This window comes from Oncorhynchus gorbuscha, unplaced genomic scaffold (assembly GCF_021184085.1).
Source record: "Oncorhynchus gorbuscha isolate QuinsamMale2020 ecotype Even-year unplaced genomic scaffold, OgorEven_v1.0 Un_scaffold_777, whole genome shotgun sequence".
NCBI classification, from domain to species: domain Eukaryota; kingdom Metazoa; phylum Chordata; class Actinopteri; order Salmoniformes; family Salmonidae; genus Oncorhynchus; species Oncorhynchus gorbuscha.
In genome coordinates this window covers 261,126-285,866 of record NW_025745807.1, presented here as the reverse complement: position 1 = coordinate 285,866, position 24,741 = coordinate 261,126, and the positions used below count along the sequence as shown (strand labels likewise).

The 24,741-nt window shown below is 43.4% G+C and overlaps 5 non-coding genes across 5 annotated transcripts; all 5 read right to left on the bottom strand.

Annotated features, from left to right (window-relative positions):
- Window positions 1-649: 649 nt before the first annotated feature.
- Window positions 650-731, bottom strand: trnas-gcu. The gene has a single exon. It is a non-coding gene; the product is annotated as a tRNA-Ser (tRNA).
- A 1,216-nt stretch (window positions 732-1,947) lies between these two features.
- On the bottom strand, window positions 1,948-2,029 carry trnas-gcu. The gene has a single exon. It is a non-coding gene; the product is annotated as a tRNA-Ser (tRNA).
- A 1,031-nt stretch (window positions 2,030-3,060) lies between these two features.
- Window positions 3,061-3,142, bottom strand: trnas-gcu. The gene has a single exon. It is a non-coding gene; the product is annotated as a tRNA-Ser (tRNA).
- Window positions 3,143-4,731: 1,589 nt separating this feature from the next.
- trnas-gcu lies at window positions 4,732-4,813 on the bottom strand. The gene has a single exon. It is a non-coding gene; the product is annotated as a tRNA-Ser (tRNA).
- Window positions 4,814-5,835: 1,022 nt separating this feature from the next.
- On the bottom strand, window positions 5,836-5,917 carry trnas-gcu. The gene has a single exon. It is a non-coding gene; the product is annotated as a tRNA-Ser (tRNA).
- Between the last annotated feature and the right edge of the window lie 18,824 nt (window positions 5,918-24,741).

Below are 24,741 nucleotides of genomic sequence, written 5' to 3'. Positions count from 1 at the left end.
GGGCTCCCTGCCTGTGCCATTAAACCCCTAGAACTCATCCAGAACGCCGCAGCCCGTCTGGTGTTCAACCTTCCCAAGTTCTCTCACGTCACCCCGCTCCTCCGCTCTCTCCACTGGCTTCCAGTTGAAGCTCGCATCCGCTACAAACCATGGTGCTTGCCTACGGAGCTGTGAGGGGAACGGCACCTCAGTACCTCCAGGCTCTGATCAGGCCCTACACCCAAACAAGGGCACTGCGTTCATCCACCTCTGGCCTGCTCGCCTCCCTACCACTGAGGAAGTACAGTTCCCGCTCAGCCCAGTCAAAACTGTTCGCTGCTCTGGCCCCCCAATGGTGGAACAAACTCCCTCACGACGCCAGGACAGCGGAGTCAATCACCACCTTCCGGAGACACCTGAAACCCCACCTCTTTAAGGAATACCTAGGATAGGATAAGTAATCCTTCTCACCCCTCCCCTTTAAGATTTAGATGCACTATTGTAAAGTGACTTTTCTACTGGATGTCATAAGGTGAATGCACCAATTTGTAAGTCGCTCTGGATAAGAGCGTCTGCTAAATGACTTAAATGTAAATGTGAATGTTACCAGTGTTTGTGAAAGTCAAAATCTTCCAATGCCATAATACAGTAGAGAATTGTACTGGTTACACGATGAGGATGGGATTCGAACCCATGCATGCAGAGCACAATGGATTAGCAGTCCATCGCCTTAACCACTCGGCCACCTCATCATGTAATACCTACGTGGCAAATGAGCTTAAAAAACTGTAGTTGCTGTATCGAAACCCTTGAATGAAATCTATGAAAGTTAGGCAGAGCAATGGCATTGACATGTGTCGATCCCATCGAGACATTTAACAAATCTGTTGTCAGGCCGAGTTGCCTCAAATGCTTGATGCGGTGTGTTGAGGTGTCGGTTCAAATACCAGCATTGAGGTTGCCCTTGGAAAAGATATTCTTCAATACATGAATCTTATCAGTTTCTCTAGGATTGTGGAGGGATTCTATATTCATGTGGGGCCATGCAAGAGAGGAAGTATGTTTTGTGAAGAGGTTGGTGTTTTGATCCACACATGTAGTTCATCGCCTTCACCACTAAGATACCAATTCCTGTGCTCTCGCGGTGGCAGTCGGCCATCTTACCAGTGTTTGTGAAAGTCAAAATCTTCCAATGCCATAATAAAGTACAGAATTGTACTGGTTACACGATGAGGATGGGATTCAAACCCATGCATGCAGAGCACAATGGATTAGCAGTCCATCACCTTAACCACTCAGCCACCTCATCATATAATACCTATGTGGCAAATGACCTTAAAAAACTGTAGTTGCGGTATCGAAACCCTTGAATGAAATCTATGAAAGTTAGGCAGAGCAATGGCAGGGCCATGTGTCGATCCCATCGAGACATTTAACAAATCTGTTGTCAGGCCGAGTTGTCTCAAGTTGCCTTAACCACTCGGCCACCTCATCCTGTAATACCTATGTGGCAAATGAGCTTAAAAAACTGTAGTTGCTGTATCGAAACCCTTGAATGAATTCTATGAAAGTTAGGCAGAGCAATGGCAGGGCCATGTGTCGATCCCATCGAGACATTTAACAAATCTGTTGTCAGGCCGAGTTGTCTCAAGTGCTTGATGCGGTGTGTTGAGGTGTCGGTTCAAATCCCACCATTGAGGTTGCCCTTGGAAAAGCTATTCTTCAATACATGAATCTTATCAGTTTCTCTAGGATTGTGGAGGGATTCTATATTCATGTGGGGCCATGCAAGAGAGGAAATATGTTTTGTGAAGAGGTTGGTGTTTTGATCCACACATGTAGTTCATCGCCTTCACCACTAAGATACCAATTCCTGTGCTCTCGCGGTGGAATATAGAATCTTACCAGTGTTTGTGAAAGTCAAAATCTTCCAATGCCATAATACAGTACAGAATTGTACTGGTTACACGATGAGGATGGGATTCGAACCCATGCATGCAGAGCACAATGGATTAGCAGTCCATCACCTTAACCACTCGGCCACCTCATCATGTAATACCTACGTGGCAAATGAGCTTAAAAAACTGTAGTTGCTGTATCGAAACCCTTGAATGAAATCTATGAAAGTTAGGCAGAGCAATGGCATTGACATGTGTCAATCCCATCGAGACATTTAACAAATCTGTTGTCAGGCCGAGTTGCCTCAAATGCTTGATGCGGTGTGTTGAGGTGTCGGTTCAAATACCAGCATTGAGGTTGCCCTTGGAAAAGATATTCTTCAATACATGAATCTTATCAGTTTCTCTAGGATTGTGGAGGGATTCTATATTCATGTGGGGCCATGCAAGAGAGGAAGTATGTTTTGTGAAGAGGTTTGTGTTTTGATCCACACATGTAGTTCATCGCCTTCACCACTAAGATACCAATTCCTGTGCTCTCGCGTTGGCAGTCGGCCATCTTACCAGTGTTTGTGAAAGTCAAAATCTTCCAATGCCATAATAAAGTACAGAATTGTACTGGTTACACGATGAGGATGGGATTCAAACCCATGCATGCAGAGCACAATGGATTAGCAGTCCATCACCTTAACCACTCGGCCACCTCATCATGTAACACCTACGTGGCAAATGAGCTTAAAAAACTGTAGTTGCTGTATCGAAACCCTTGAATGAATTCTATGAAAGTTAGGCAGAGCAATGGCAGGGCCATGTGTCGATCCCATCGAGACATTTAACAAATCTGTTGTCAGGCCGAGTTGTCTCAAGTGCTTGATGCGGTGTGTTGAGGTGTCGGTTCAAATCCCACCATTGAGGTTGCCCTTGGAAAAGCTATTCTTCAATACATGAATCTTATCAGTTTCTCTAGGATTGTGGAGGGATTCTATATTCATGTGGGGCCATGCAAGAGAGGAAATATGTTTTGTGAAGAGGTTGGTGTTTTGATCCACACATGTAGTTCATCGCCTTCACCACTAAGATACCAATTCCTGTGCTCTCGCGGTGGAATATAGAATCTTACCAGTGTTTGTGAAAGTCAAAATCTTCCAATGCCATAATACAGTACAGAATTGTACTGGTTACACGATGAGGATGGGATTCGAACCCATGCATGCAGAGCACAATGGATTAGCAGTCCATCACCTTAACCACTCGGCCACCTCATCATGTAATACCTACGTGGCAAATGAGCTTAAAAAACTGTAGTTGCTGTATCGAAACCCTTGAATGAAATCTATGAAAGTTAGGCAGAGCAATGGCATTGACATGTGTCAATCCCATCGAGACATTTAACAAATCTGTTGTCAGGCCGAGTTGCCTCAAATGCTTGATGCGGTGTGTTGAGGTGTCGGTTCAAATACCAGCATTGAGGTTGCCCTTGGAAAAGATATTCTTCAATACATGAATCTTATCAGTTTCTCTAGGATTGTGGAGGGATTCTATATTCATGTGGGGCCATGCAAGAGAGGAAGTATGTTTTGTGAAGAGGTTTGTGTTTTGATCCACACATGTAGTTCATCGCCTTCACCACTAAGATACCAATTCCTGTGCTCTCGCGTTGGCAGTCGGCCATCTTACCAGTGTTTGTGAAAGTCAAAATCTTCCAATGCCATAATAAAGTACAGAATTGTACTGGTTACACGATGAGGATGGGATTCAAACCCATGCATGCAGAGCACAATGGATTAGCAGTCCATCACCTTAACCACTCGGCCACCTCATCATGTAACACCTACGTGGCAAATGAGCTTAAAAAACTGTAGTTGCTGTATCGAAACCCTTGAATGAAATCTATGAAAGTTAGGCAGAGCAATGGCAGGGCCATGTGTCGATCCCATCGAGACATTTAACAAATCTGTTGTCAGGCCGAGTTGCCTCAAGTGCTTGATGCGGTGTGTTGAGGTGTCGGTTCAAATCCCACCATTGAGGTTGCCCTTGGAAAAGCTATTCTTCAATACATGAATCTTATCAGTTTCTCTAGGATTGTGGAGGGATTCTATATTCATGTGGGGCCATGCAAGAGAGGAAGTATGTTTTGTGAAGAGGTTTGTTGTTTTGATCCACACATGAAGTTCATCGCCTTCACCACTAAGACAGCAAGTCGTGTGCTCTCGCAGTGGCAGTCGGCCATCTTACCAGTGTTTGTGAAAGTGAAAATCTTCCAATGCCATAATAAAGTACAGAATTGTACTGGTTACACGATGAGGATGGGATGCGAACCCATGCATGCAGAGCACAATGGATTAGCAGTCCATCGCCTTAACCACTCAGCCACCTCATCATGTAATACCTACGTGGCAAATGAGCTTAAAAAACCGTAGTTGCTGTATCGAAACCCTTGAATGAAATCTATGAAAGTTAGGCAGAGCAATGGCAGGGCCATGTGTTGATCCCATCGAGACATTTAACAAATCTGTTGTCAGGCCGAGTTGTCTCAAGTGCTTGATGCTGTGTGTTGAGGTGTCGGATCAAATCACAACATTGAGGTTGCCCTTGGAAAAGCTATTCTTCAATTCATGAATTTATCAGTTTCTCTAGGATTGTGGAGGGAATCTATATTCATGTGGGGCCATGCAAGAGAGGAAGTATGTTTTGTGAAGAGGTTGGTGTTTTGATCCAGACATGTAGTTCATCGCCTTCACCACTTAGACACCAAGTCCTGTGCTCTCGCGGTGGCAGTCGGCCATCTTACCAGTGTTTGTGAAAGTTAAAATTTTCCAATGCTAATAATAAGTACAGAATTGTACTAGTTACACGATGAGGATGGGATTCGAACCCATGCACGCAGAGCACAATGGATTAGCAGTCCATCGCCTTAACCACTCGGCCACCTCATCATGTAATACCTACGTGGCAAATGAGCTTAAAAAACCGTAGTTGCTGTATCGAAACCCTTGAATGAAATCTATGAAAGTTAGGCAGAGCAATGGCAGGGCCATGTGTCGATCCCATCGAGACATTTAACAAATCTGTTGTCAGGCCGAGTTGTCTCAAGTGCTTGATGCGGTGTCGGTTCAAATCCCACCATTGAGGTTGCCCTTGGAAAAGCTATTCTTCAATACATGAATCTTATCAGTTTCTCTAGGATTGTGGAGGGATTCTATATTCATGTGGGGCCATGCAAGAGAGGAAGTATGTTTTGTGAAGAGGTTTGTTGTTTTGATCCACACATGAAGTTCATCGCCTTCACCACTAAGACAGCAAGTCGTGTGCTCTCGCAGTGGCAGTCGGCCATCTTACCAGTGTTTGTGAAAGTGAAAATCTTCCAATGCCATAATAAAGTACAGAATTGTACTGGTTACACGATGAGGATGGGATGCGAACCCATGCATGCAGAGCACAATGGATTAGCAGTCCATCGCCTTAACCACTCGGCCACCTCATCATGTAATACCTACGTGGCAAATGAGCTTAAAAAACCGTAGTTGCTGTATCGAAACCCTTGAATGAAATCTATGAAAGTTAGGCAGAGCAATGGCAGGGCCATGTGTCGATCCCATCGAGACATTTAAAAAATCTGTTGTCAGGCCGAGTTGTCTCAAGTGCTTGATGCTGTGTGTTGAGGTGTCGGATCAAATCACAACATTGAGGTTGCCCTTGGAAAAGCTATTCTTCAATTCATGAATTTATCAGTTTCTCTAGGATTGTGGAGGGAATCTATATTCATGTGGGGCCATGCAAGAGAGGAAGTATGTTTTGTGAAGAGGTTGGTGTTTTGATCCAGACATGTAGTTCATCGCCTTCACCACTTAGACACCAAGTCCTGTGCTCTCGCGGTGGCAGTCGGCCATCTTACCAGTGTTTGTGAAAGTTAAAATTTTCCAATGCTATAATAAAGTACAGAATTGTACTAGTTACACGATGAGGATGGGATTCGAACCCATGCACGCAGAGCACAATGGATTAGCAGTCCATCGCCTTAACCACTCGGCCACCTCATCATGTAATACCTACGTGGCAAATGAGCTTAAAAAACGTAGTTGCTGTATCGAAACCCTTGAATGAAATCTATGAAAGTTAGGCAGAGCAATGGCAGGGCCATGTGTCGATCCCATCGAGACATTTAACAAATCTGTTGTCAGGCCGAGTTGTCTCAAGTGCTTGATGCGGTGTCGGTTCAAATCCCACCATTGAGGTTGCCCTTGGAAAAGCTATTCTTCAATACATGAATCTTATCAGTTTCTCTAGGATTGTGGAGGGATTCTATATTCATGTGGGGCCATGCAAGAGAGGAAATATGTTTAGTGAAGAGGTCGGTGTTTTGATCCACACATGAAGTTCATCGCCTTCACCACAAAGATACCAAGTCCTGTGCTCTCGCTGTGGCAGTCGGCCATCATACCAGTGTTTCTGAAAGCAAAAATCTTCCAATGCCATAATACAGTACAGAATTGTACTGGTTACACGATGAGGATGGGATTCAAACCCATGCATGCAGAGCACAATGGATAAGCAGTCCATCGCCTTAACCACTTGGCCACCTCATCCTGTAATACTATAGTGGCAAATCACCTTAAAAAACTAGTTGCTGTATCGAAACCCTTGAATGAAATCTATGAAAGTTAGGCAGAGTAATGGCAGGGCCATGTGTCGATCCCATCGAGACATTTAACAAATCTGTTGTCAGACCGAGTTGTCTCAAGTGCTTGAGGACCAAATCACACCATTGAGGTCGCCCTTGGAAAAGCTATTCTTCAATTCATGAATCTTATCAGTTTCTCTTGGATTGTGGAGGGATTCTATATTCATGTGGGGCCATGCAAGAGAGGAAGTATGTGGAGCAATGGCAGAGCCATGTGTCGATCCCATCGAGACATTTAACAAATCTGTTGTCAGGCCGAATTGTCTCAAGTGCTTGATGCGGTGTGTTGAGGTGTCGGTTCAAATCCCACCATTGAGGTTGCCATTGGAAAAGCTATTCTTCAATACATTAATCTTATCAGTTTCTCTAGGATTGTGGAGAGATTCTATATTCATGTGGGGCCATGCAAGAGAGGAAGTATGTTTTGTGTATAGGTTTATGTTTTGATCCACACATGTAGTTCATCGCCTTCACCACTAAGATACCAAGTCCTGTGCTCTCGCTGTGGCAGTCGGCCATCTTACCAGTGTTTCTGAAAGCAAAAATCTTCCAATGCCATAATACAGTACAGAATTGTACTGGTTACACGATGAGGATGGGATTCGAACCCATGCATGCAGAGCACAATGGATAACCACTCGGCCACCTCATCCTGTAACACCTATCTGGCAAATGACCTTAAAAAACTGTAGTTGCTGTATCGAAACCCTTGATTGTAATCAATGAAAGTTAGGCAGAGCAATGGCAGGGCCATATGTCGATCCCATCGAGACATTTAACAAATGTGTTGTCAGGCCGAGTGGTCTCAAGTGCTTGATGAAGAGTGTTGAGGTTTCGGTTCAAATCGCACCATTGAGGTTGTCCTTGGAAAAGCTATTCTTCAATACATGAATCTTATCATTCGCTCTAGGATTGTGCAGGGATTCTATACTCATGTGGGGCCATGCAAGAGAGGGAATATGTTTTGTGAAGAGGTTGGTGTTATGATCCACACATGTAGTTCATCGCCTTCACCACTCAGATACCAAGTCCTGTTCTCTGACGGTGGCAGTCGGCCATCTTCCCAGTGTTTGTGAAAGTCAAAATCTTCCAATGCCATAATAAAGCACAGAATTGTACTGGTTACACGATGAGGATGGGATTAGAAACCATACATGCAGAGCACAATGGATTTGCAGTCCATCGCCTTAACAACTCGGCCACCTCAACCTTTAATATATACGTGGCAAATGACCTTAAAAAAATGTAGTTGCTGTATGTAAACCCTTGATTGAATTCAATGAAAGTTAGGCAGAGCAATGGTTGGGCCATATGTCGATCTCATCGAGACATTTGACAAATGTGCTGTCAGGCAGAGTGGTCTCAAGTTCTTTATTAAAAGTTTTGTTTGATGTAGTCCTATTCCTTATCTTCGATTTTGGTTGAGATGGAGATGTGAATCTAACATATCAATGATTAATTTGTAGACAAACTGGAATTTAAGCCAAACTAAGTCAGTGGCACAAAAGATATCGCCTTCAAATGTTGATATTTTGTTACATTGCATTAACAACCAAATACAAATCGATATTGCTTTTGTAGTACAGTAAATAGCCCAAACTTAAGCCTATTTTCCAAAGTTAAGCCTATAATGTATTAGTATTTATTCCAATTTAAGATGAGGAATACACCGTTGGCCACATTTTTAGGAAACTCTAACTATAAATGTCTTCTTATGTAATCATAGAAAGGGTGCATGTTCAACAGATCATTCAAAGGTCACAGGTCTGTGGAGATCTTCACAATTGCAATAAAAATCTGCACAGAATATCGAACAGCATTGATCAGTTGCACTATGCACTTTTAATGTAATCTCAACTGCAATCCAGGTCATTCGGTTGTGCTATTTGATGAAACACAGTGATAACACATTAAACTGTTGTTGTATAAATACAGAATATCTGACATTGTATTCCCATTTTAACTTGGTTGTGCTTTTAAACAGTTGAAAGTGGAGTAATAACACATCTCGATGACAATTTGAACTTGGTTGTGCTTTTAAATGGTTGAAAGCATGATGATAACACATTGGGAATTCAACAAACTTCTTGCTGTCCTTTTTGTGTAGGTAAATCAATTAAGGTTGAAATCTCAGACAAATATTACCCACATTTCCACATTGAAATGATGTGGTGTGACCAGTGTGTTGTTAATGGCGTGACATGTAAAATCAGCTAGGCTGCAACTAGCATTAGCTTAAATGTAGCATCCGTGTGAAGAAAGATGGAATCAATGCACTATACTTTCCATGTTCGGCCGCTACATGACATTTTATTGTTAATCAGCAATGCTACAACTAGCATTAAATGTAGCATGTGTGCAGAGCCCGAATGCTTGGACGCAATGGTGTACATTTCTTAAGCAAAAAAAAGAAGTACTATTTAAGTCATTTTTGGGGGTATATGTACTTTACTTTACTATTTATATTTTTGACAACTTTTACTTCACTTACAGTCCTTTTAAGAAAATATTGTACTTTTAACTCCATACATTTTCCCTGACACCCAAAAGTATTTGTTACATTTTGAATGCTTAGTACAACAGGAAAATGGTCCAATTCACACACTCGTCAAGAGAATATCCCTGCTCCTCCCTACTGCCTCTGATCTAGTGGACTCACTAAACACAAATGCTTTGTTTGTAAATTATGTCTGAGTGTTGGAGTGTACAACCTGGTCCGTCAAAAAAAAAGACATTTTGCCATCTGGTTTGCTTAATATAAGGAATTTTAAATTATTTATTATTTTACTTTCGATACTTATGTATATTTTAGCAATTCCATTTATTTTTTAAACTTAATTATATTTAAAACCAAATATTTTTAGACTTTTACTCAAATATTTTACTGGGTGACATTCACTTGAATCATTTTCTATTAAGGTGTCTTTACTTTTACTCAAGTATGACAATTGGGTACTTTTTCCCCCACTGCTTGGACGCTGCAGTGTGAAAGAAAGACTAGTATTTACATCACTAGCACTTGCCAGCTCCCTTCCTGTGAGCATTGCACATCCTCCCTGGTTCAGCCTAGTGGTTAGAGTGTTGGACTAGTATTGGAAAAGTTGCAAGATCAAATCCCTGAGCTGACAAAGTAAACATCTGTCATTCTGCCCCTGAACAATGCAGTTAACCCATTGTTCCTATGCTGTCATTGAAAAAAATGTTTTGTTCTTAACTGACTTGCCTAGTTCAATAAAGGTAAAACAAAAAAGATATTGGCTGGCAAGTGTGCCTCTTTGCTCTGCTCTGAAGTGGGTTTATTTGGTTTGATACGTTGGTGCGCTGCTTGTATTTTCACAGGTTTCCGTGTTGTTGAACCTCGAGCCTGACTCCTGCTTTCTCTGGCACACACAAGGCCCACAGTTGTCTGGGACTTCCTCTGGTGAAAGGGGGCTTTCTGGTCCGTCAGGAAACTTTCCCTTTAAAAATGTCATCTCGCTCTCTTCGGGCCTCCAGTCTGGTCCTTCATTATTTGAATACATTATTGTGTTTATAAATCAAGGACTGAATGTGTTTATTGCCACTGCGAGAAATATTTGATGTCGAGTTTGACTGCCTCTTCCTCCATACTTCTGTTTAGACTTAGCTTTGATTGGCATACAGTACTTTCTCAAGGTCAGGGTTAGAACGATTAAGTCCATAACGTGCCATTGAAAATCCCCCATGCTCTTACTACCTGGACATGCGAACTGGCTGTTTTTAACACTACATCAGCATTTTTGGATATCACAGTCCCATGTCCAATGTTGGCTCAGTGGCTGGATAAACTGACAGGCCTGGAGCACCAGGCCCCAAGCCAAGTCATGTCTGCTGTTCAGCCCCAGGTTGTTTGGGTTGGTGTGGGCTCGCTGAGAAGAGTCTTAATACTGGAATGGAGTTCTGACTGAATGCAGTGGTCTTCCTATGGTGGTGAAGGAAGGTGGGAGGAAGTTGCCCCTAGCCACTGATCTAAGGACAGTTTTGCAATTTTCCATCCCTAGAGGATTAGGTTTGGGTAAGCCGATCCTAGGTATGTGCCTAAAGGCATCTTCCACATCTTCTGCCAAAGTGGGGTTTGAGGGGGAAGTTTGTACAGTGTTCCAAGAGAGGCTGTACTGAGTGGAGCGTCGGCAGTACCGTAGGAATCCTCCAAGAAGATGGAACAACTCCCCTCTTTATCTGTGTGGGTCTCTGTCAATACGGTGCCCCCGTATTTCCTCCATCTCACCTGCCTGTCGCACGGACAAAGCTCATCTTCCTGGTCCTCCCTTGTGGTGCGCACTGTACAGGAGAGCCTCCTGGTCTTCGGCTCTTAAAAGTACAGAGAGGGACTGGGAATCTGGGGATTTGGGAATCTCAGAGCCAGAGGCTCCATATGGAAGAGTTGCTCCTGTCTGTGTGGTCATCCATGATCCAGGCCTGCTTCCAGAATCCCAGACAGACACACAACTGGTATGGTCTCAGAGGAGCGTCAGATGAGATATCAGTCTGGTCTCAAGCTCAGGCCCTGAACATGGAACCTGAAAGGTAGATATGTACATATAGGTAAGGACAAAGTGACTAAAGTGACTCTCTTGATCTGTTTTTTTTTCTTATTTTCTCGACCTTCTTTTCTTTCTCTTTTCCCCTTTGCCCTTCTCCCTCTCTCACCCCCCCCTCCACTCTCTCGCTCTCTTTCTTTATTACTCTCTCCCCCTCTCTCTCTCTACAGATAAGTGAGCATCCCTCACCTTTCACATGACATCACATGGTAGCAATCAGAGGGGGCATTGGCAGACAAATTAGCCTGGTTAATATGGGCCCGGAGATCAGCACAGGGGTGGGAGAGCTGTCGCTAAACGCCAACAGATGGGAGCATAGCATATCAGAGCATAGAATAGTAGAGCACATCACATCCTATGGAGCCAAAGGGTAAGGACAGAAGAAGAGAAGGACTTTAATCTAAACCAAGGTTCTTGCTATTGGGGTTCTTAACTCTTCTTGAACTGCACTGTTGGTGAAGAAAATATTTACCAAATAAACTAAAGTATAAAATAAGTGAATTGACTATGCATACATAATACACAGAGAGTAGCAGCAGTGTACAAAACAAATGGAGGTGGGGTGGGGTGGGGTGTTAATGTAAATAGTCCAGTGACCATTTGATTAATTGTTTAGCAGTCTTATGGCTTGGGGGTAGAAGAAATTAAGGAGCCTTTTGGACCTAGACTTGGCGCTCCTGGAATTATATATCATATTTCAAATGATTTAGAGGAAGAGTGCATTTGAAAAAAACGGAAGACGGACTAAGAATATAAAATCAGAAGAAGAAAATACATCAGAAAACAATTTTTATCCTTATAACTCAACTGGATAGCTAACAAGCTAACAGTTGTTTACATGTTTCTAGGGATTTGCTAAGAGAGTTTCTAGCAACTGGCTACCTGCTGTTAGCTAAAAAACCTAGTTAACAAATAATTAAAAACAACAATAAAAAATATAAAGGAGAGGGCAAAAGAGAGGAAAGCAAGCACCTAAACTTACACAAGCAAGAGGAAACAATTCAGACGCCCCTACCAACATGTCCGAACTAGACCCAGACCCGCTCAACAGTGCCAGAACCAACCCAGCTCAGCCCAGCCCAACCCAGCAGTACCAGTACCAAACCAGCTCAGCCCAGTAGTGCCAGAACCAACCCAGCTCAGCCCAGTGGTGCCAGACACAGCTCAGCCCAACACATCCATTCACAGCACTGGACTGTACTCTAAGATAAGACAAATAGTGGCCAACAGGAGGGTAGCATAGCCCAGACCATAACTCAGCCTCACTACCACCCACATATGCAGAGGTAGCCTCAGGTAAGTGACATATAGACCCTTCAGTCAACGGAAAGGTTCGTCAAATCGAATCACATTTTATTGGTCACATGCGCCTAATACAACAGGTATAGCCTTTACAGTGAAATACTTACTTATAAGCCCATTGTCGTGATTGACTTTAACATTAATCTGAATACTGTTATTTATTGAATTACCTACATATGTTTCATTATTACCTGACTAAATTAATCATGTAACAATTAACTCATTAGGAACTGGGGCACCACGAGAGTGGTTCTTTAACTTCTTATAGCTGGGGGGCAGTATTGATTTGCTTGGATGAATAATTTGCCCAAACTAAACGGCCTGCTCCTCAGTCTCAGTTGCTAATATATGCATATTCTTATTATTATTGGATAGAAAACACTCTAAAGTTTCCAAAACTGTCAAAATATTGTCTGTGAGTATAACAGAACTGATATTGCAGGCGAAACCCTGAGGAAAATAAAACCAGGAAGTGGCTTCTATTTCCTGAACATAACGCGCCAAACAAACGGAGGTATTTTGGATATAAAAATAATCTTTATGGAACAAAAGGAACATTTATTGTGTAACTGGGAGTCTCGTGAGTGAAAACATCTGAAGATCATCAAAGATAAACTAATAATTTGATTGCTTTTCTGATTTTCGTGACTAAGCATCTTGATGCTAGGTGTGCATAATGTGTTGTCGAGCGATCAATAAACTTACACAAACGCTTGGATTGCTTTCGCTGTAAAGCATATTTTCAAAATCTGACACGACATGTGGATTAACAAAATGCTAAACTGGGTTTTGCTATGTTGCACTTGTGATTTCATGAATATAAATGTTTTAGTAATATTATTTGAATGTGGTGCTATGCAATTCAGTGGTTGTTGATGACAATTATCCCGTTAAGGAGAAGTGCATCTAAAGTTCCATGCATAACACTTGTATTTTCATCAACATTTATTATGAGTATTTCTGTAAATTGATGTGGCTCTCTGCAAAATCACTGGATGTTTTTGGAACTACTGAACATAATGCGTCAATTTATACTGAGACTTTTTTTATATAGATATTAACTTTATCGAACAAAACATACATGTATTGTGTAACATGAAGTCCTATGAGTGTCATCTGATGAAGATCATCAAAGGTTAGTCATTCATTTTCTCTCTATTTATGATTTTTGTGACCTCTCCTTGGCTGGAAAAATGGCTGTGTTTTTCTGTGACTTGGCTCTGACCTAACATAATCGTTTGTGGTACTTTCGCCGTAATGCCTATTTGAAATTGGACACTGTGGTGGGATTAACAAGAAGTGTATCTTTAAAATTGTGTGAAATACTTCTATGTTTGAGGAATTTTAATTATGGGATTTCTGTTGTTTTGAATTTGACACCCTGCACTTTCACTGTTGTCATATCGATCCCGTTAGCGGAAGACCCAGCCACGACCCATCCATCCTCCCCTCAATACGGTGCAGTCGTCCTGTCCCCTTTGCAGAAAAGCATCCCCAAAGAATGATGTTTCCACCTCCATGCTTCACGGTTGGGATGGTGTTCTTGGGGTTGTACTCATCCTTCTTCTTCCTCCAAACACGGCGAGTGGAGTTTAGACCAAAAAGCTCTATTTTTGTCTCGTCAGACCACATGACCTTCTCCCATTCCTCCTCTGGATCATCCAGATGGTCATTGGCAAACTTAAGACGGGCCTGGACATGCGCAGGCTTGAGCAGGGGGACCTTGCGTGTGCTGTAGGATTTTAATTCATGTAGTGTGTTACTAATGGTTTTCTTTGAGACTGTGGTCCCAGCTCTCTTCAGGTCATTGACCAGGTCCTGCCATGTAGTTCTGGGCTGATCACTCACCTTCCTCATGATCATTGATTCCCCACGAGGTGAGATCTTGCATGGAGCCCCAGACCGAGGGTGATTGACCGTTATCTTGAACTTCTTCCATTTTCTAATAATTGTTCCAACAGTTGTTGCCTTCTCACCAAGCTGCTTGCCTATTGTCCTGTAGCCCATCCCAGCCTTGTGCAGGTCTACAATTTTAGCCCAGATGTCCTTACACAGCTCTCTGGTCTTGGCCATTGTGGAGAGGTTGGAGTCTGTTTGATTGATTGTGTGGACAGGTGTCTCTTATACAGGTAATGAGTTCAAACAGGTGCAGGTAATACAGGTAATGAGTGGAGAACAGGAGGGCTTCTTAAAGAAAAACTAACAGGTCTGTGAGAGACAGAATTCTTACTGGTTGGTAGGTGATCAAATACTTATGTCATGCAATACAATTCAAATTAATTACTTAAAAATCATACAATGTGATTTTCTGGATTTTCGTTTTAGATTCTGTCTCGCACAGTTGAAGTGTACCTATGATAAAAAATTACAGACCTCTACATGCTTTGTAAGTAGGAAAACCTGCAAAATCAGCAGTGTATCAAATACTTGTTCTCCCCACTGTATATGGATGGACACTCAATCCTCATGGTACATTTTAATGGTAAGTTTACAAACATATATTACGTGGAGGGGGTCTGAATACTTTCCGGATGTATTGTATCTACAGTACATGTAATTTCAGAATGTGAAACTCATTTATCTTTTCGCTTATAGAATTCATGTTTTCTGATAGGGTCCAATACATCGGCTTATGCCTATTCTAGGAGTGTGCATAGCTTTAGCAGTTGGCAGTGGAGGGCATGGCCATCGTTTCCTATGAAAGTAAAGAGCTTCTGGACATCAGAACAGCTATCACTAACCTCGATTTGGACGAGAATGTCTATTTTAATGAGCTGGAGGCATAATGAGCTGGAGGCACATATTGTTTACTCCCCTCATCTGGTTGTGTAGGTTTTAATTGAAATGCATCCCCACATGATGAAGCTGGTTGAGAGAATGCTAAGAGTGTGCGAAACTATCATCATGGCAAAGGGTGGCTACTTCGAAGAATTTCAAATGTAAAATATATTTTGATTTGTTTAACAGTTTTTGGCTACTACATGTACTACATATGTGTTATTTCATAGTTGTGATGTCTTAACTATTATTCTACAATGTAGAAAATAGTAAAAATAAAGAAAAACCCTTGACTGAGTAGGTGTGTCCAAACTTTTGTCAGGTACTATATACAGTTGAAGTTGTAAGTTTATATGCACCTTAGCCAAATACATTTAAACTCAGTTTTTCACGATTCCTGACATTTCATCCGAGTATAAATTCCCTGTCTTAGGTCAGTTAGGATCACTACTTATTTTAAGAATGTGAAATGTCAGAATAATCGTAGAGAGAATGATTTATTTCAGCTTGTATTTCTTTTATGACATTCCCAGACATTTCCAGACGTTTCAATACACTCAATGAGAATTTGGTAGCATTGCCTTTAAATTGTTTAACTTTGGTTAAATGTTTCGGGTAGCCTTCCACAAGCTTCTCACAATAAGTTGGGAGAATTTTGGCCCATTCCTCCTGACAGAGCTGGTGTAACTGAGTCAGGTTTGTAGGCCTCCTTGCTCGCATACAGTTTTTCAGTTCCTGCCCACAAATGTTCTATTGGATCGAGGTCAGGGCTTTGCGATGGCCACTCCAATACATTGACTTTGTTGTCCGTAAGCCATTTTGCCACAACTTTGGAAGTATGCTTGGGGTCATTGTCCATTTGGAAGTCCCATTTGCGACCAAGCTTTAACTTATGTCTTGAGATGTTGCTTCAATATATCCACATAACTTTCCATCCTCATGATGCCATCTATTTTGTGAAGTGCACCAATCCCTCCTGTAGCAAAGAACCCCCACAACATGATGCTGTTACACCCATGCTTCACGATTGGGATGGTGTTCCTCGGCTTGCATGCCTCCCCGGTTTTTGGAGCAGTGGCTTCTTCCTTGCTGAGCGGCCTTTCAGGTTATGTCGATATAGGACTCGTTTCACTGTGGATATCGATACTTTTGTATCTGTTTCCTCCAGCAACTTCACAAGGTCCTTCTCTGTTGTTCTGGGATTGATTTGCACTTTTCCCACCAAAGTACGTTCACCTCTAGGAGACAGAACGTGTCCCCTACCTGAGCTGGTTGATGGCTGCGTAGTCCCATGGTGTTTATATACTTGCGTACTATTGTTTGTGCAGATGAACGTGGTACCTTCAGGCTTTTGGAAATTGCTCCCAAGGATGAAGCAGACTTGTGGAGGTCTACAATTTTTTTCTCTGAGGTCTTGGCAGATTTCTTTTGATTTTCCCATGATGTCAAGAAAAGAGGCACTGAGTTTGAAGGTAGTCCTTGAAATACATCCACAGGTACACCTCCAATTGACTCAAATGATTTCAATTAGCCTATCAGAATCTTCTAAAGCCATTACATATTTTGCTGGAATTTTCCAAGCTGTTTAAATGGCACAGTCAAATTAGTGTATGTAATCTTCTGACCCACTGGAATTGTTATACAGTGAATTAATCTGTGAAATAAATAATCTGTCTGTAAACAATTGTTGGAAAAATTCCTTGTGTCATGCATAAGGTACATGTCCTAAACGACTTGCCAAAAGTATAGTTTGTTAACAAGAAATTTGTGTGTGTGGTTGAAAAACGAGTTTTAATGACTCCAACCTAAGTGTATGTATGTAAACTTCCGACTTATATATATATATATATATAGAAATCTGGCATATCTTAATTTATTTCCACAATTACCGAATAATATGCGTAATAATATTGTCACTTCATATGAAGGATTGTTACCTACAACCAGGAACGGCATAAAAAAATGACATTGTGATTCATCCTGTACTGTCCCTAACATCATTACCCCATAGCAACAGATGTGGGACATATACACACACTCTCCTCACCCTCCACATACAACCAAAAGCTCAGATTTTCAACAGTTGTTACATCCATGAGCCCAATTCAAGAGAAGACTTGATCTGCAAATACATATACAGTTGTAGCTGTTTGAGAAGGCATGAAACATTTTGCAAGAACGGGGAGATTTGGCTAACCAATGTAAAGTCCTATCTGATGGAGCCCAGATACAGTCCTTTCTCCTGAAACACAGAAACGCTGGTCCCCTGTTGTGACCATTTCCAAAGCATCTCTAAGCCATCAGACCTTTTGATTATTTTGTACCGCCAGGGCCACAATAATTTACCCCCTCTCTGATTGTCCGCTTGTGATCCCCTCCCCATGGGTTACTGCAGCTAGTGTTGCCAGCACTGTCCCTACCTGGGTGGGGGTACTCCACCAGTATTCCCACCAGCTAGGTACAAGGTTGTCAAGGTTCTCATTAGTAGCTTTGACAAATTCCTTGTAAATTATGCTCAACCACCCGGGGGCTTTGGCTTTGTTGGATCAACCCTGACAGGCACGCTCAGACTCTTGAGGGGCTGGTGCTACTTTAGTGGGTCTCTGATCTAAATCTCTCTCTGTCACAACTCCTGCTCGCAGACACACATGGGCTCTGGCATTTGCAACCATTTTCCTTTTTCACTCATTTAACCTGTAGTGACACCCCATCCCGTGAACGGGACCATTGTCATCATCTGACACGAATTAGCATAACGCAACGGACATAAATCTTCCTAGAAAATATTCCTATTCATGAAAATCACAAGTGAAATATATTGGAACACAGCTGAGCCTTTTGTTAATCACCCTGTCATCTCAGATTGTCAAAATATGCTTTACAGCCAACGCTAGACAAGCATTTGTGTACGTTTATCATAGCCTAGCATAGCATTATGCCTTGCTAGCAGCAGGCAACCTTGTCATGGAAATCAGAAAAGCAATCAAATTAAATCGTTTACCTTTGATGAACTTCGTATGTTTTCACTCACGAGACTCCCAGGTAGTCAGCCAAAGTTCATTTTTTCCCAAAATATTATTTTTGTTGGCGAAATAGCTCTGTTTGTACTTCCCGTTTGGCTGAGAAATCGCCCGGAAATTGCAGTCACCACAACGCCTAAAAATATTCAAAATTAGCTCCATAATATCGACAGAAACATGCCAAACGTTGTTTAGAATCCATCCTCAAGGTGTTTTTCTAAGATCTATTCGATAATATATCAGTCGGGACAATTCGTTTTTCACTAGGACCGATTGGAGTAATGGCTACTTCTGTATTTTACGCGAGAATCTCTCTCGGAGCCACCATGTGACCACTTACGCAATGTGGCCGCCTACGGCTATTCTTCAACAGAAATGTAGAAAGCGTATGCTCGTTGATGGTACATTCACAGCTGAATAGGGAGTCATTGGAACGCAGCGCTTTCGAAACCTGGGGCACTTCCGGATTGGATTTGTCTCAGGCTTTCGCCTGCAACATCAGTTCTGTTATACTCACAGACAATATCTTTACAGTTTTGGAAACATTAGAGTGTTTTCTATCCAAAGCTGTCAATTACATGCATATTCTAGCTTCTTATCCTGACAAAATATCCCGTTTAAAACGGGAACGTTTTTTTCCAAAAATGAAAATACTGCCCCCTAACACCAAGAGGTTTTAACTCACCATCTTTCATCACAACCACATCACAATCACAACCACCAGCGCATACCCACCTACCGTGCCTTCGTTGTCCTCTGTTTGCTGTGTTTTTATCTCTACCATGTTGATTCCTACCTAATTTCGGGCTTTTGTGTTCTAGTTCCTTATATTTGAAGATGTATTATTTTAATAATTGTACTTTCTTAAAATTCTGTATTTTATCTATTTATAAATACTGTAAATAGAATGTTGAATACTAATTATTTTACCACATTCCATATCATGAATGGTATAGTGTATTTGTATCTTATAGTGTATCTTTATCAATTGTTTTATTTGATTGTTTTTCTGTTTTTTAATACAATCCCCGCCATGGATAGTATTGGGAGTTCCATTATTCCACTCCTCTATGGGAACTTTATACTGTATTATTTAGAATAGCCATGGATAGTATTGGGAGTTCCATTATTCCACTCCTCTATGGGAACTTTATACTGTATTATTTAGAATAGCCATGGATAGTATTGGGAGTTCCATTATTCCACTCCTCTATGGTAACTTTATACTGTATTATTTAGATTAGCCATGGATAGTATTGGGAGTTCCATTATTCCACTCCTCTATGGGAACTTATATACTATATTATTTAGAATAGCCATGGATAGTATCGGGAGTTCCATTATTCCACTCCTCTATGGTAACTTTATACTGTATTATTTAGAATAGCCATGGATAGTATTGGGAGTTCCATTATTCCACTCCTCTATGGGAACTTATATACTGTATTATTTATAATAGCCATGGATAGTATTGGGAGTTCCATTATTCCACTCCTCTATGGGAACTTTATACTGTACTACTTAGAATAGCCATGGATAGTATTGGGAGTTCCATTATTCCACTCCTCTATGGGAACTTTATACTGTACTATTTAGAATAGCCATGGATAGTATTGGGAGTTCCATTATTCCACTCCTCTATGGGAACTTTATACTGTATTATTTAGAATAGCCATGGCTAGTATTGTGAGTTCCATTATTCTACTCCTCTATGGGAACTTTATACTGTACTATTTAGAATAGCCATGGAGTGTTCTTGGTGTCTCGGAACAGTAGGTTATTAATCCAGATGATCTACTGTGAGAGCTACACGTTTCCCTTTTAGTCTATTCTCTTTGAATTTCCTTCGGGAACTGTTCATTCATGCCTATTTTCGTGCCAGCGAGTCTTTTGCCCAGGCTTTTAACCATTATTTTATCTTTAAAGAATGCATCCATTCTTTTTGGTTTTCCTCTGTATAATTGTTTGAAGTGCCAAGTCACTTTTAACCCTTGACACCTGCTCTGACGTTCAGCTTTACTGCGGAAAATGTCAGGGATCAGTTACTTCTCTTGTTCTCGTTTGTGTCATGTTTGTCATTTATTGTCATGTCTTGTCCCTGTGCTCCCCATGCTATTCGTTTCCCTCTGCTGGTCTTGTTTGGTTCTATCCCTCTCTCTCCCCCTCCCTCTCTCACTCTCTCGCTCTCTCTTCTCTCTGTCGTTCCGTTCCTGCTCCCAGCTGTTCCTATTCCCCTAATCATCATTTAGTCTTCCCACACCTGTTCCCGATCCTTTCCCCTGATTAGAGTCCCTATTTATTCCTTTGTGATCCGTTCCTGTTCCGTCGGTTCCTTGTATTGTATTCACCATGCTGTGATTGCGTTTCGCCCTGTCCTGTCGTGTTTTTGCCGTGATTGTGTATCACCCTGTCCTGTCGTGTTTTGTGCCTTCATCAGATGCTGCGTGTGAGCAGGTGTCTCAGTCGACTACGGCCTGCGCCTACCCGGCGACCTGCAGTCTGTGGCCGCTTCTCCAGTTGTTTTCCCCTCTACAAATCTAGAGGATTTCTGTTATTCCGTTTTGGACTTTAATAAACTCTGTTTCTGTTAAGTCGCGTTTGGGTCCTCTTTCACCTGCATGACAGAAGGAACCGACCAAGGAATGGACCCAGCGACTTCAGACGCTCGTTACACTGCCGTCGAGATCCAAGGAGCCATGCTCGGCAGACACGAGCAGGAATTGTCTGCTGCTCGCCATGCCGTGGAGAACCTGGCCGCTCAGGTTTCCGACCTCTCTGGACAGTTCCAGAGTCTACGTCTCGTGCCACCTGTTACTCCCTGGCCTGCCGAGCCTCCAGAACCCAGGGTTAATAACCCACCTTGCTACTCCGGGCAGCCCACTGAGTGCCGCTCCTTTCTCACGCAGTGTGAGATTGTGTTCTCTCTCCAACCCCACACATACTCTAGAGAGAGAGCTCGGGTTGCTTACGTCATTTCACTCCTTACTGGCCGGGCTCGAGAATGGGGCACAGCTATCTGGGAGGCAAGGGCTGATTGCTCTAACAGATTCCAGAACTTTAAAGAGGAGATGATTCGGGTTTTTGACCGTTCAGTTTTTGGTGGGGAGGCTTCTAGGGCCCTGGCTTCCTTATGCCAAGGTGAACGGTCCATAACGGATTATTCCATTGAGTTTCGCACTCTTGCTGCCTCTAGTGAGTGGAACGAGCCGGCGCTGCTCGCTCGTTTTCTGGAGGGACTCCACGCAGTGGTTAAGGATGAGATTCTCTCCCGGGAGGTTCCATCAGATGTGGATTCTTTGATTGCTCTCGCCATCCGCATAGAACGACGGGTAGATCTTCGTCACCGGGCTCGTGGAAGAGAGCTCGCATCAACGGTGTTTCCCTGCTCCGCATCGCAACCATCTCCCTCCTCTGGCTTTGAGACTGAGCCCATGCAGCTGGGAGGGATTCGCATCTCGAATAAGGAGAGGGAACGGAGGATCACCAACCGCCTGTGCCTCTATTGCGGAGTTGCTGGACATTTTGTTAATTCATGTCCAGTAAGAGGCCAGAGTCCATCAGTAAGCGGAGGGCTACTGGTGAGCGCTACTACTCAGGTCCCTTCATCTAGATCTTGTACTACTATGTCGGTCCATCTACGCTGGACCGGTTCGGTGCTACATGCAGTGCTTTGATTGACTCTGGGGCTGAGGGTTGTTTCATGGACGAAGCATGGGTTCGGAAACATAACATTCCTTTCAGACCGTTAGACAGGCCTACGCCCATGTTTGCCTTAGATGGTAGTCATCTTCCCAGTATCAAATTTGAGACACTACCTTTAACTCTCACAGTATCTGGTAACCACAGTGAGACTATTTCTTTTTTAATTTTCCGTTCACCGTTTACACCTGTTGTTTTGGGTCATCCCTGGCTAGTATGTCATAATCCTTCTATTAATTGGTCTAGTAATTCTATCCTATCCTGGAACGTTTCTTGTCATGTGAAGTGTTTAATGTCTGCCATCCCTCCCGTTTCTTCTGTTCCTACTTCTCAGGAGGAACCTGGCGATTTGACAGGAGTGCCGGAGGAATATCATGATCTGCGCACGGTCTTCAGTCGGTCCCGAGCCAACTCCCTTCCTCCTCACCGGTCGTATGATTGTAGTATTGATCTCCTTCCGGGGACCACTCCTCCTCGAGGTAGACTATACTCTCTGTCGGCTCCCGAACGTAAGGCTCTCGAGGATTATTTGTCTGTGTCTCTTGACGCCGGTACCATAGTGCCTTCTTCTTCTCCGGCCGGGGCGGGGTTCTTTTTGTTAAAAAGAAGGACGGTACTCTGCGCCCCTGCGTGGATTATCGAGGGCTGAATGACATAACGGTTAAGAATCGTTATCCGCTTCCCCTTATGTCATCAGCCTTCGAGATTCTGCAGGGAGCCAGGTGCTTTACTAAGTTGGACCTTCGTAACGCTTACCATCTCGTGCGCATCAGAGAGGGGGACGAGTGGAAAACGGCGTTTAACACTCCGTTAGGGCATTTTGAGTACCGGGTTCTGCCGTTCGGTCTCGCCAATGCGCCAGCTGTTTTTCAGGCATTAGTTAATGATGTTCTGAGAGACATGCTGAACATTTTTGTTTTTGTCTATCTTGACGATATCCTGATTTTTTCTCCGTCACTCGAGATTCATGTTCAGCACGTTCGACGTGTTCTACAGCGCCTTTTAGAGAATTGTCTCTACGTAAAGGCTGAGAAGTGCTCTTTTCATGTCTCCTCCGTTACTTTTCTCGGTTCCGTTATTTCCGCTGAAGGCATTCAGATGGATTCCGCTAAGGTCCAAGCTGTCAGTGATTGGCCCGTTCCAAGGTCACGTGTCGAGTTGCAGCGCTTTTTAGGTTTCGCTAATTTCTATCGGCGTTTCATTCGTAATTTCGGTCAAGTTGCTGCCCCTCTCACAGCTCTTACTTCTGTTAAGACGTGTTTTAAGTGGTCCGGTTCCGCCCAGGGAGCTTTTGATCTTCTAAAAGAACGTTTTACGTCCGCTCCTATCCTCGTTACTCCTGACGTCACTAGACAATTCATTGTCGAGGTTGACGCTTCAGAGGTAGGCGTGGGAGCCATCCTATCCCAGCGCTTCCAGTCTGACGATAAGGTTCATCCTTGCGCTTATTTTTCTCATCGCCTGTCGCCATCTGAGCGCAACTATGATGTGGGTAACCGTGAACTGCTCGCCATCCGCTTAGCCCTAGGCGAATGGCGACAGTGGTTGGAGGGGGCGACCGTTCCTTTTGTCGTTTGGACAGACCATAAGAACCTTGAGTACATCCGTTCTGCCAAACGACTTAATGCCCGTCAAGCTCGTTGGGCGTTGTTTTTCGCTCGTTTCGAGTTTGTGATTTCTTACCGTCCGGGTAGCAAGAACACCAAGCCTGATGCCTTATCCCGTCTGTTTAGTTCTTCTGTGGCTTCTACTGATCCCGAGGGGATTCTTCCTTATGGGCGTGTTGTCGGGTTAACAGTCTGGGGAATTGAAAGACAGGTTAAGCAAGCACTCACGCACACTGCGTCGCCGCGCGCTTGTCCTAGTAACCTCCTTTTCGTTCCTGTTTCCACTCGTCTGGCTGTTCTTCAGTGGGCTCACTCTGCCAAGTTAGCTGGTCATCCCGGTGTTCGAGGCACTCTTGCGTCTATTCGCCAGCGCTTTTGGTGGCCGACTCAGGAGCGTGACACGCGCCGTTTCGTGGCTGCTTGTTCGGACTGCGCGCAGACTAAGTCGGGTAACTCTCCTCCTGCCGGTCGTCTCAGACCGCTCCCCATTCCTTCTCGACCATGGTCTCACATTGCCTTAGACTTCATTACCGGTCTGCCTTTGTCTGCGGGGAAGACTGTGATTCTGACGGTTGTCGATAGGTTCTCTAAGGCGGCACATTTCATTCCCCTCGCTAAACTTCCTTCCGCTAAGGAGACGGCACAAATCATTATTGAGAATGTATTCAGAATTCATGGCCTCCCGTTAGACGCCGTTTCAGACAGAGGCCCGCAATTCACGTCACAGTTTTGGAGGGAGTTCTGTCGTTTGATTGGTGCGTCCGTCAGTCTCTCTTCCGGGTTTCATCCCCAGTCTAACGGTCAAGCAGAGAGGGCCAATCAGACGATTGGTCGCATACTACGCAGCCTTTCTTTCAGAAACCCTGCGTCTTGGGCAGAACAGCTCCCCTGGGCAGAATACGCTCACAATTCGCTTCCTTCGTCTGCTACCGGGTTATCTCCGTTTCAGAGTAGTCTGGGTTACCAGCCTCCTCTGTTCTCATCCCAGCTTGCCGAGTCCAGCGTTCCCTCCGCTCAAGCGTTTGTCCAACGTTGTGAGCGCACCTGGAGGAGGGTGAGGTCTGCACTTTGCCGTTACAGGGCACAGACGGTGAGAGCCGCCAATAAACGCAGGATTAAGAGTCCAAGGTATTGTTGCGGCCAGAGAGTGTGGCTTTCCACTCGCAACCTTCCTCTTACGACAGCTTCTCGTAAGTTGACTCCGCGGTTCATTGGTCC